The sequence below is a fragment of the Eleginops maclovinus genome, chromosome 3 (assembly GCF_036324505.1).
Source record: "Eleginops maclovinus isolate JMC-PN-2008 ecotype Puerto Natales chromosome 3, JC_Emac_rtc_rv5, whole genome shotgun sequence".
NCBI classification, from domain to species: Eukaryota; Metazoa; Chordata; class Actinopteri; order Perciformes; family Eleginopidae; genus Eleginops; species Eleginops maclovinus.
Genome location: NC_086351.1, coordinates 24,288,066 through 24,301,207, shown reverse-complemented (window position 1 = coordinate 24,301,207; position 13,142 = coordinate 24,288,066).

Sequence of the window (13,142 nt, the reverse complement as noted above, 5' to 3'; positions counted from 1 at the left end):
AATAAATGTTTGCATACCTGGCTGTAACCCCATTTCCTCTGGTGAGATGATAAAGTTTGATTTAACTGTGTGAACTTTTTGTTCCATTTATATTGTTATGTCCATTCAAGTCATTGCATGTCTATAAAACTAAATACACATGTTGTTTTTTGTAGCAATTTAGTACAGAATAATGACCCAAATTGGAGTTGAGAGGTGACTACATTCTGTTTATCTTCAGACTCAAATTGAAGTGTGTAGCTTTAGCATGTTCCAGGTGGGCACAATGAGCTCCCCAGCTGCAGTGATGAACTCATCATCATGCTTCTGACACTTACCATCCACATTATGCAACGGTTAGGCCTGGTGTATGGAGGTGCCAAACTAGTTTTTAAATGTACATCACTTGTCATGTGGGCATTGTGCAATCGAGTGCAACAGCATTAAACCCTTGGCGGACAGACTGTATGAAAGTTAATACCTTTTTTGTCATGTAAATGTACAATGAAATTCAGTGTTCTATCCCGAGCTGGTAAAAATTACAAAATAAAAAAAAAAAAACATTAAGAATAAATATGAATGAAATTATAAAAAGGGTGAAAAGTAACTCAACTAAAAGCAGCTTCGGTGTGTTTGGTTCTGTGCCGGGATACAATTATTAAGCCCGCCCTGATGATCTCACAGCTCTGGGTGGCTCGTAACAGAGCAGCATGTTGGATATTTATTGGGGTCCCAAACCATTCAATACTTTATAAGTTAGCAATAACATTTTAACATGTGTGTGTAGGTCACAGTCTCTGTATGTGAAAGAAAACCTGCTGACTGCTGAAGATATTTCCCCTTGTCAACAATGATGACACTTAGAACAGGTAAAGTATAACACTGTAGTTGTTAAAGGTGCCATAGAATGTAAAACTGCATTTCCCTCGGCATAGTTGAATAAGGAGAGTTTGGTACATTGAACTGACATACCGGGAACTTCAAACACCATTGTTTCCTCCTTCACCTGCAAATCATGAATATGCATATCACAGCGGTAAAACGGGTGAATTACAACAATCCCTGTGTGTGACGTCACACACTGTAGTCCAGCCCCAACATTTGCATACACCAGCTGCTGGAAACACTTACGCTAACACTTACCACTCCGTAACGTTGCTCTCCAATCTCCGACCAACTGGCTGTTCTTCAAATTCATCGGTTTCCTCCTCCGATAAAGACTCAAACATGTAAGGCTGGATGCCAATAGCCTCCATGGTTCATCTCTCACAGTTTTGCGGACTTCACTTACTTCTGTGGGCTCTGAGGCAGCCATGGATTGCTCCTTATAAACCAGCCAATCAGAGCAGAGCTCCTCATCATTATTTAAATCAGCCCCAAATAATGCAATTCAGCTTGTTTCATTCTAGGACCAAAACATAGGGTTGTAAATGGGTCTGTAAAACCGCATCTGGACATTTTTTGGATCAACCAAAGTTATATACCGTCTTTGTAGACATCAGAGAACACTTTAGAATACCAGATAGATGCTTTCTATGGCACCTTTAATGTGGTCATATGACACAACATACAATAAAACTTGTTTAAATCATACGTAAAGAACTACTCACAGACAATAGAGGCGGATACGTCATTATGATGCAGAATAAGAGCACAGCAACTGCCTCATCAGAAGCAGGACTTAAGTGTAGAGTTTGTCTGGAGGTTGCCACTGCATGAAGGGTTTTTGGGGCTTCTGACATAGAAAGAGGTCATCCTCTTGTACTGTATGACAATGGAGTGAATGGAATCCTCCTAAACCTGGAAATGGGTTAATATTTTAGCATTTATCGGCTCCTTCTACCCACAATCGATGTGATTTTGATCCCTGAAATAAGGTTTGGTTAAAACAAGTGGAAGCGATTTTAAATTTGTGTTCTACAACCTAACAAATGTTAGAAAATACCCCACAGAATGTCTGAAGATTTTTTATGTAAGTCTTTTAAACAGCGATTGCTAACAAGTGGCTGAACGTCATCACGCTGAACTATATCCTACGTTAGCTTAGCGGTGATGACGTGAAGTCATGTGACTTGTAATTAATTTATAGCGTTTTGTTAGCCATTTTGTTCTAGAGATTGCATTTAAGTTTTAAAAATGATAAAACTGGTAATAATGTGTTGAGAATATCCTTCTGAACAAAACATGTTATATCATTACTTGTGTGTTTGCCACAGGTCTCTTTGTTCTGCAATCTTCCAAAGTGCAATGGACAAATCCTATGTCTTTAATGAGGGAGCATTCAAAAATACTGTATGTCATCACTGCACCACGCTATCTGCTTACTGGTTAACAGCAAGATGTCAAGGGTCAAACCACAAGAGTCTTCAGAGCAATCCGGCCAGCAGTGACCGCTGACATGATTTGGACACATGGATGGACCGAGATCGGAAGTCGAACATGGGCACTCCTACAACCCAGCTCAGTTTCCCGTTCTCCTCCAGGTCACACCTCTGGAAAACACTCTCAAAATAGTATTTCAGATGTCATCTACCCTCATATGAAACTGTTAAACTACAGTATTAGGGTTTTGTTTCCAGCAGAAGGATAAAGAGATGTTTGTTAAACTCTGCCATGAGGAATCATACGGCTCTTTGGACTCTAAAATCGTCTCATGTACAGTATAAATGTACATGCTATTTATATTGCCTGACTGAAATGTTGTAAAAACTATTTCACAGATGCCCAGAGCAATGCATTTTTCGGTTGAATTTCAGCCATGTTGTACAGCTCTGTGAGTGCAGCATGTTGAACAAACGGGAGGAATGTGTGGTGTACAGTTTGTGTGTGTGTGTGTGTGTGTGTGTGTGTGTGTGTGTGTGTGTGTGTGTGTGTGTGTGTGTGTGTTTGTGTTGTCTGTACTTTGTTGAATGATATCATTCACAGTAGGCTCCTGAGGGAAGCGCTCGTCCTAGATTTGGCCCAGTGTTGGTTTCACTTGATGTTGTTTATGTCCTGTCTCAATTCACTGTGGACAGCACCACGTACAGATACAGGCTCACACATGAGGTCAGCCATGTGTGTGTGTGTGTGTGTGTGTGTGTGTGTGTGTGTGTGTGTGTGTGTGTGTGTGTGTGTGTGTGTGTGTGTGTGTGTGTGTGTGTGTGTGTGTGTGTGTCAACCCCTAAAATAAGCAGTCATCTCGCACATTGGAATGATTTTTTGACATCATAATTTATTTTTTGATATAAATGTTTCAATGACAATGTGAAAACAACTCGAAAAGGGTAGTCAGTAATAATGAGTCTACGGACAATTATCAGCTGAATCTGCAGCTCCTCTCATGGAGCTTTAGAGAAAGGTTCATCTCATTGTGAAGCTTATCTAACAGTCACATTAGCTGGTGAAAAGAACCAGATACTGTATTTTGAGATGGTGACCAAAATCAGAACTAAAAGGGGGGTGAATGAACTTACAATTATCAGTTAAAACAAACACAACTCCAAACCACTGATAGTGTTGCTTGGTGACTCCCAGATGGATCAATACACAACAATCTGATTTATCTACTAACTGAAAAAGGGGATGATGTGTCAATGCTGTCTTCACAGTTTGTTACCTCAAGAGGTCAACGATCTGGGTCTTATTTCATGAGTTCTGGCCCCCAGCTTTGATAAAACTAGTCTATACTAAGGTGGACAAGGCAAACTGATCATTTGGCATAAAGCAGTGCATTCCTAATACCACCAATGGGTCAAAAGTTAAAACAGGAAGTGGGTTCTTAAACTTTGATTGATATTTACATCGGCATTTGGGCAGAACGGCATATTTGAATTTTTCCTTCCTTTTTTTCATATTTAGCAAACTGTTGGGGGCTTGTGGTTCAAAACCCAAGCACATCACTGGGAGTATTTTTCTAAAAACTCTTCGACTTTTTTAGTGAAGCCCTTCTCTTGTCATGGAATGTTTATTTCTCCTTCAGAGTAAATATCCATGAGCCGTTTCCTCAGTGAGTAAACTGATACTCTGATAATGATTTATTGATGTGTAACTTTCTCTACTTCAGGCCTGTGCAGGTCTCTAGATGGCCATAATAAAGTAAAAGCTAGGCACCACTTTGAAGATGAACGGCATACTGCAACATGTTTGAAGTTGATCATCAGGTGTGATACAGAAGTGATTTGTGAACAGTGCGTTGAATAAATGATGCTGTGTGCTTTCCAGGCTAAACACACTGTTTTTGGATCAGACACTCGTGATCCAGAGCATACCTGATGCATAAGTAAACGATTGTTTAATGTCCCAATACATGTTCAGAGAATAGCTGCAGTTTAGAAGCTCAAAGACAAGAATTTGACATCAAACTCCAACTGAGAGCTACGTATACACTAGAGTGACGAGTGAAGTAAAACTGCGGAACACTGGAGGGTTTGGATTTGTTTGCTCGTCCTGCTTCTTATCTCTGAATGTGTTCTTCAGGGACAAAGGGAGCACAAGTTTGCAGAGGTACGCAGAGTGATACCATGAGGGATGCTTCCAAATGATCATCAGTCATGGTGGATCGGTACTTGGACTTAATAATATTCACGTGGGAAAAGGCTGACTCGCATAAATAAGGAGAGCCAAATAATGCAGTCAAGGAGGTAGCACATGTCCTCATGTTTTGGTACTTTTCTCTTTGACTAAGGTCCAAAATTGTCCATGACCTCTGAAATTCAGCATCTCATCCTCCACTGCAGAGGGGTTCAGGTGGAACAGTGTGGCAGTTTTTGAAGCGAGTGAGTCAAGCTCAATATCTTCCAATGGGTGACACATAAATGTAGCGATTGGCTCAAGTAACGCCAAGTCTTGAAACTGTTTGTCAAAGTCTGACCGACAATTTCCAAACTGCTCTGTGATGTGTCCGGTTTAAAAACCGACCGAGCCGCTGGTCTACGTTGTGGTTTGAGATGACTGTTGTCGTTTATTTGGCACTAGAGAGTTCTGCCTTCTCTCCTGTATGAGGAACTCCGGGAGGTGGCTGTGGATCAGGAGGTATCCACCAAATTGAAGGTTGGCGGTTCGATCGAGCTCCTGCAGTTAACAAGTTGATGTGTTCTTGACGAAGATACCTAACCCTAGATTGCTCTCGATGGCTAACAGTGTATGTGAATGTTAGACTCCCTGTAAAGCTGGCACGCTGTATGGTAGCCCTGCTTCTGTGTGAATGTGTGTGAATGGAGGGGTCATAAAGCGCTATATAAATTACACCCCATTCAACATTTACCACAACTCCATTGAGCTCCCATTGTGGTCAAAGCAACAAACATTGGACAGCTGCAATGTCTCTTTACACAAATGATGACCCAAGATAATCCAGACCTGTTTATTGTTTATTTAAATAAGTGTTTGGAGGAAGTCCTTTAACAATTGTGAGTAATGTTTGTAGTTCATATTGGTTCTTTGCCATGTAGTAACACAGTTTACCATGCTAGCAGCCTGACTGTGGGATATGAAAGTCTGTCTGTTAGTCCAGCTGTTTGATTCAGACTGAAATATCTTAACAACCCTTCGATAGATTGCCATGGTATTTTGGACAGAGATTTAAGTTCCCCATCCTAATACTCTGTGATGATGCATTGGTGGTTTCCACTGACATGGTTTGACATCTTTTGGGTGCATTGCCATCAAATCTGGTACAAAGCTTTATTATGCACTCAAACACTGCTTGACATCTTTTCATAGTGCTTGTCAGTAAACGTGCCACAGCTGTCCACATCAACTGGAGAGGTTTAGGGAATTTACTGGACAGTCTGATGATAAGAATCTATTGTAGAAGTAACAAATACATGAACTCGTTTTCCTCATTTTGAGGATGCATCTCATTTTTGCAATCTTACGTAAGTACATAGCCCTCGAGGTTTGTTTTACATAACCTGATCAAAGAAAAACCTGAGATTCCTAACTGTGGTGCTGGAGGCCAGGTAAATGCCATCCATCAGAAGGTTGCATGTCATCTATGTTTTTATGTCCTCAAGGCAAGCTTGAAGTCAATCTAACTGAATGCTTTTACCTGGCTTCGTAAATACATATAGTTGGATATGATCTAACTATTTTTGTGTAATATTGTCAACAGGAAGCAAATAAAGAGCTTTCCAGACTTCATGACTCATTTTGGAGTAAGTATATCAATCACTGTGAAAACGTACAATCTGAAATAACTCAGGCAAGTAGGACTTAAACCAGCTTTCTTTAATTAAATGTTAATGTGTGAGTCTCTGTAATAGAAGGTCATAGTCATGGTCAATGGTATTGATTGCAGTAATAAAATATACCCAGCCAGTACAGAGACCAGTCCATTATCAGATGCAATTAGGTCATTTGTTCCTTCACTATGACACCTCTTTGCTATGATGTACTCCTGACTAAAAATCTTTATGTTTTTAATCCTTGTTTAAAGCGGGTTTACAAAAAGCATGTTACAATTGCTTTTCTTAAGAAACAAAAAGTGATTTCAGCATAATGTTGAATTTGATTCAACGCTCTTTTCTTGGAACAACTGTGAGAGACCTGTCTGAGGAACATAGAACAAACACGTTTTTCCTTTCTAGCTAGTTTGGACTCAGTGTTGCCTCGATGCTTGTCTACCACTGATAGAGGAAGGTCATTCATGCATTTTGCACCTTGGGCCATTGTTTCAATATATCGCTGTACTACATGCAGCTTGTGTAATGATATGATTATTTGTATTTTTAATTTGTAAATGGTTTGCTTAGTAAATAAGTCGTTTTTTTGTAATAACTCTTTCTCTCTCTGTTGCATTGATAAGGCTCGATTAGCGTCTTAAGCGTCTTTTTTTTCGACGAGGGTAGGGGGGTCAGAGGGCCTAGGAAAAAAATGCAGGAAATAAACTACAACATATCCTACAGTTGGACAAAATGAAAAAAGCTCTGGTAAAGTACCTCAACATTGTTCTAACACTTACATTGAAAAACTGAGTTAAATTACAGCTCAGAACAGACAATGATTGTATATGTGAATATCTTGATTCCCTTAATGCTCAATAAACAACAACAACAAATGTATACAAACTACTTAGAAAATGTTTCTCCAGCTAATTTGATGTGATATTATGTTTATAAATTGCATTATTGAATGGACTGTTGCAAAAATCATCCTATAATTCAAATGATGTATTGTGTTAGTCCTGGGAGAGAAAGGAATGCTACTTGTCTTGATCCTTTGTTTTCACTTTCAGCACATTGTTTGTTCCCACGTGTGAACGAGAGCTCTCTCTTCTGCTTTCTTAGCGAATTTCCGCTTCTTGACACATGTCTTACAAAGGAATGTTAATGTGATGACAGTTACAACACCTGCATGAATGGTTGAAGCTGTTCCTCTAGAAGGCTCATGAAAACTTTCATTGTAAAGGATTAGGCTGTGGTTTAATTTGTGTTTAAAAGAAAAATGCACGTTTTGTTAAGGCATTCGTGGTCCCCACAGGATGAACCCAGCTGACTTTTCGTCACAGGATAAAATGTAAAAAAAAATATTTTCTTCATGAGGTCAAACCTTTAAACCTGAAATCTGATTCATCACTATTAACATTCCTCTGAACTTCAACTGTACTTTATATTTAGCACTAATAAGCAAATGTTAGCATGAATAACACCAACCTACATAAGATGGTGAACATGACAAACATTATACCAGCTTATGCTGTTCTTTGTTTGTAACTATACTTAGGAAAATGAATGCACTGTAATTCCCTTGTATAACGCAATATAAACGTACGTTTTCTATTTTAAATGTGAAATTAGAAGTATAAAGAGACAAAGTCTTCATCGAGAGTAGTCGGGGGTGGTTTGGTAGTTCCAAAAACATCAGATTTTCACCTCGCTGTTTGTGTCCCATGTGAAAAAACTAATTTACTGATTATTTCAAGCAACCTCTGTACCTAAGTAATGCTTCTTTCATAGCTATTTTAACCAAATCGATTCATTTATTAAGTTACTTTGCCTATTCTGTGACAAAAACTAAATTTATTTTGAAAAGACTGCATGCTGTGAGGAGTGTAAATTGAAATATGTTGCTGCACGTTGGTGGAATAATGCCGTATAACTTCAAAAACATATCAGAATACCTTTATTCTAGTAAGATAGAGAATTGTTACGGCCCTCTTTCCTCCTTGTACCAGATATCTCCTCTGATTGGATGATCTTGGCTTGACCTGGAAAGTGAATCAAACTTTGTACTGTTTGTATTTTATACTCAACTTTGTGTGTGTGTGTGTGTGTGTGTGTGTGTGTGTGTGTGTGTGTGTGTGTGTGTGTGTGTGTGTGTGTGTGTGTGTGTGTGTGTGTGTGTGTGTGTGTGTGTGTGTGTGTGTGTGTGTGTGTGCGTGTGCGTGTGTGTGCGTGTGTGTGTGTGTGTGTGTGTGTGCTCTCCCTTGTTTGTCAGAGAAAATGACTGCAATGATAAGACTGCAGTGGCTTAACCACAGTATGTGTGTATGAATGTGTGTGTATTGGTGCTCATGGGGTGTATGTGCGTGCATGAGCTTAATGGTGAGTGTGTCTCTGTGTGTGGCGTGAGTAGAGAGAAATTAACTCTGACCAGAATTATAGTGTATTACTCTATCTGGAAGTGCTGCTGACACAACCCTCTAATTACTTTGAATAAATGAGTCTCAGGGCGGAAGCCTGAATAACAAACTGGGATTTACTTTGCTAAAGCTCTTTACAGTGCCAGTTCCGTGTCACCACACTAAATTGTTGGTGGTTACATGGCGGTTGCCTTGCTGAATTCCAAAAACGCACGTAGAATAGAGTGAAACAGCATAGAAAAAAGTTAGGATTGTTTGAAAGTTAAAAAAAAACGTGTTCAACTAGAATCACACTCGGGGATCAAAGACCTCCACCAAACCAGCGCTTCTCGGATGTTCCTTATCCCAATTTGGGAAGTCATTTTTTGGATAGTGCGGTGGGTCCATGAGCAAAGAAGATATGCTGTATTTTATTGCTCAGATCTTTAAACAGCATGTTGACAGCAGTTACTGGAAGTTTTCCCAATTTGGAAAGCATTTTGCAAATCATTCTGACACTTCATGAATGCATCAAGATCTCGTAATGGTAACGGATGTGAAACACAAGGCATGGTGGCAGTTTCTAAGATTGAAATTAAATTACAATAAACCTACACTGAATGTTATTTGAACTGAATTTAGTTGCAGAGACTTCATATGATCAATCAGTTAATCAATATAATTTTATCATTAGAGCCCCATATGAAAGAGACCCTTACAGCGCACTTCAATTCAAACTCATTTCTCACAGTTGAGGAAGAGCAAACAAGCCCTGTTGTGTCTTTTGAATAATATTCATAACATTTACACAGTTCCAAATCACAAAATGATGTTGCTCACGGTCAGATCTATCAAAATCACCACAGAACTGTTGGGCTTAGACTAGCTTATTCAAAAATGTAGTCTGACTAGCTCTTTTAATTAGCCTGTGTATGCTAATAACTAGCTCTAATTGTTAACAGTGATTGACTGTTATGGTGACAAAATGTAGTATTTGGCAGCATTAGCAAATAGTGCTAGCTCTTTGTTTACAGGCCAATAACTGTATCCACACAATCTGTTGAGTGTCTTCTTTTGGCTCATTTTCTGTTAGCCCTAACCAGTGTTGGGAAGGATACTTTCAAAACGTATTCCGTTACAGAATACAGAATACATGCCCAAAAATGTAATCTGTAACGTATTCCGTTACATTACCCAATCTGAGTAACGTATTCTGAATACTTGGATTACTTCCATATTGAATTGCATTTTATAAGTGTAGGAATGCGGCCATCAAATCCTGCTAACTAAACAGGCCTATTCTGGTGTGTTCTTCTGTTCCAACTGGCTGAATGTGTTAGGCCCAAGTCTGCATACTACAAAATCTAACCGCAGTCTAAGCTAACACGAGGGCTCCGGGGCTTGTAAATCAGCACATAGGATACAGATACTGATACAACTATAAAATAGCAAAGTAAACAGTAAAACTACAGCAGATGAAAAAAAAAAAAAGTACTTTAAGCTGCTTCTTCAGGTTGGAGGTGGAGTCTTTGGACGCGGAAAGGAGGTTGGTTGCTGCCAATCAGAGGTTTCATTGCACAGTTATATTTGGTTCGCCCTTCTCTTTCTTTAATGTAAAATGCTGTTTGAATTTCCAAGATATAACGTATTCCTGCCCTGGCTCTGTTGTGCTTGCTCCGGCTCCAGCTCTACCTCTAGCTACTCCTCTTCCTACTCCATTGTAGGCAACTGATCACGCAATTCAAATAGCTTGTTTTCATTTGTTTTCATGTTGGGACTTCTGGGAAATGCATCAACTTGCCTCAATTTATTTAGAGAGCGAATAAACTCATGAAACAGAGAAGTATCGTCATGTAATCCATTGATTTCAACAATGTAACTGTATTCTGAATACCATCTATTTAAATTGTTGCTGTAACAGAATACAGTTACTCATAATTTGTATTCTAAATACGTAACGCCGGTACATGTATTCCGTTACTCCCCAGTACTAGCCCTAACTAGTGCTGCATGAAATCGTCATAGAATTAGCTAGCTACCTAACTCACACACACACTCAAAGAGCCTGAAGATCATTCAACAGGTTTTGAGGACTGGCCAATGACATCACAATTGATTCTCTGGTGGTGTTTAAATAGTTGTATTTATGATCAAATAACATTGTTTTCTTTAATTCAAACTGAGATTGAGTTAAGAAAATTGCTGGTAGAAAAGCAGCAAATTATCAAAGCAGAGAGACTGGTGTTCTAAAGATCAGCGCTCAATTGTTCTTCTTCAACGACCGTTCTTTTATATTCTTGGATCATTTGTAATCAGTATGCATCACAAGGTCTCGAAACAAAATGCAGTTGTGGTAGTTACTTGCATACAACACACCAAAAAGCAACGAAAACTGAAACAGAAAAAAAACAGAAGTAGTGAAGGAGCATTTCTGATGTGCATTTGGAATTTGCAACAGGAGGAATGTAGTCAAACATAAACAATGGGGACTTTTCTTGGCAGAAAATATGGTGTCTCAAGGTTCGCTGCATTTAATCAGCATGCTTTCTTCTCCAATGCTGTCATATGCCAGATGTGTTCCAGGAAAAAAAAAAAGACGACACGTACACACAAAGTCCATGAGAGGTTACTGTAAAGGTGGCTGCATCTGCATGCACCTCCGTCATATCGGAGGTGTGACTCACTATAGTTAAAGTGGAATTGCAAGAACTGCATTTGAGTTGTAAGGACTGAATGTAAAGTTTAAAAAGGATTGCATTTTAAATAATGATAGAGAGGGAGAGAGCCAACACCTTTAGTGAACAGTCATTACATCTCCACTACCAGCACTAAATTTTAATAAGCCGATAGTGAACCTGCTGTGACCCAGCCTAAAACGTTTCCAGTCACCCTTTAACAACAGCATTTATTTTCTTTTTTAAATAACAAACTCACATTGTGCAGGTTAATACAATCATAGCATGTTAAGGTACTGTACTTGAGTAAAAAATGGAGGTTATAGTACTTTCTTTGAGTATTTTTCCATTATGCATTACACTTTATACTTTATGCTTTACAAAATTTTGAATGCAAATATCTTTTTACTCCACTGCATTTGTTTTACATATTTAGTAACAAGTAATAATATCAATTGACACACATTATAGGTTATGCTACCAATAAGTGTATAATGTAATTACAAATAAACTCCTCCTTTAACAAGTACAATATTGAAGTGATAAACACATTCATTATTAATAAACATATTGAAGTATGTTTTTAATATCTGGTGCTAAAATTGGCAATGTTGCATGTCCCATACTTTTCTTTTGGTACTTAAGTAAAGAAGTATTAGCATTAAATACTTTAAGTACAATTTTGAATGCAACACTTTCACTTGTGACTGAGTATCTTTACACTGTAGTGTTGCTGTTTTCACGTAAAGGTGAATAATCTGAATACTTCCACCTCTGCTTTTACTGTACAATGTATAGCACTGATTTACTGATACAGTATATATACAGAAAAAATCTATCGCTCAAACCAACCAACCAGCCACACACACACACACACACACACACACACACACACACACACACAGGCATATTGTAACCATTGAAGACGGGAGATGGCAGGGCTGCATTCTTTCAGCCCGAGCAGTGGAGCAGAGCAGAGAAATGTCTCAGATCACTGTACTCTGACATGTTTGGCTGACCTGATAGGAATTCACTGATAAGAAAGAAAACATAAAGCACACTGAGAAGACCGGGCCAAGGGTGTGAGAAAACACACAGGAGAGTCAGATTAAGCAAAAACAACACAAACAAGCAGCTCGCATTACATCTGCTCCTCTCTGAGTTCGGATGAGATGCTCAAACACTCTCAGATCCATGACAATGTTGCCTACTACAAACATTTCACGTCTGAGATAAGAGCAAATGGCAGTCAGAGGACAGTGAATGATGCATGTGAGAGTTTGTACGTACATGCAGAGTGCCCGTCTTGGCGAGGATGTGGAAAGAGAGCCATGTTGAGAGCCTTGACGGGATCTGTCAGCGCGGCTACTCCATGACAGGGAGACAGAGAAACCTGCAGAGTGAGACATGGCTCCTCAGTGTCTCCTCAACTGGAATTCCTGGGAATTCCAGCCAGCTCAGATTGTTATCAGATCCAAAAACACCCTGCCACTCAGCCACATTATTTGGTTCTGACTGAGCAACATACACAGTTTACGAGAGGTTTATAAATCAAATCTAAAAATGTGGGTTTTAATAAAATATTCACTTTTAGTTATTAAATGATATTGTGATATTTACCACAGTCAAATGTGGTGGTCTGTGATTGAACAAGGACTGCACCCAACCCCACAACTTTGAGAAGAAGAACAAACTTTTAATGTTTTAGGAGAGTTTAGTTATGTTTTAGATTATGTCCTTTCTTGATATGGACAGGCTTAGAATTGTGTATTCTCGTTCATAAATGAAATGTTCATATAAATATGGTGAGGAATTCAGGGTACTTTTGGCCAACTCTCAGCAGACTTCTTCTACTGCGGAATCCTTGAGAATAGTTATAGATGGAAACTAAACGCTCTGATAGATTAGGGTATTTCTTCGGCAGAGGTAATACATTTGAGATCAGA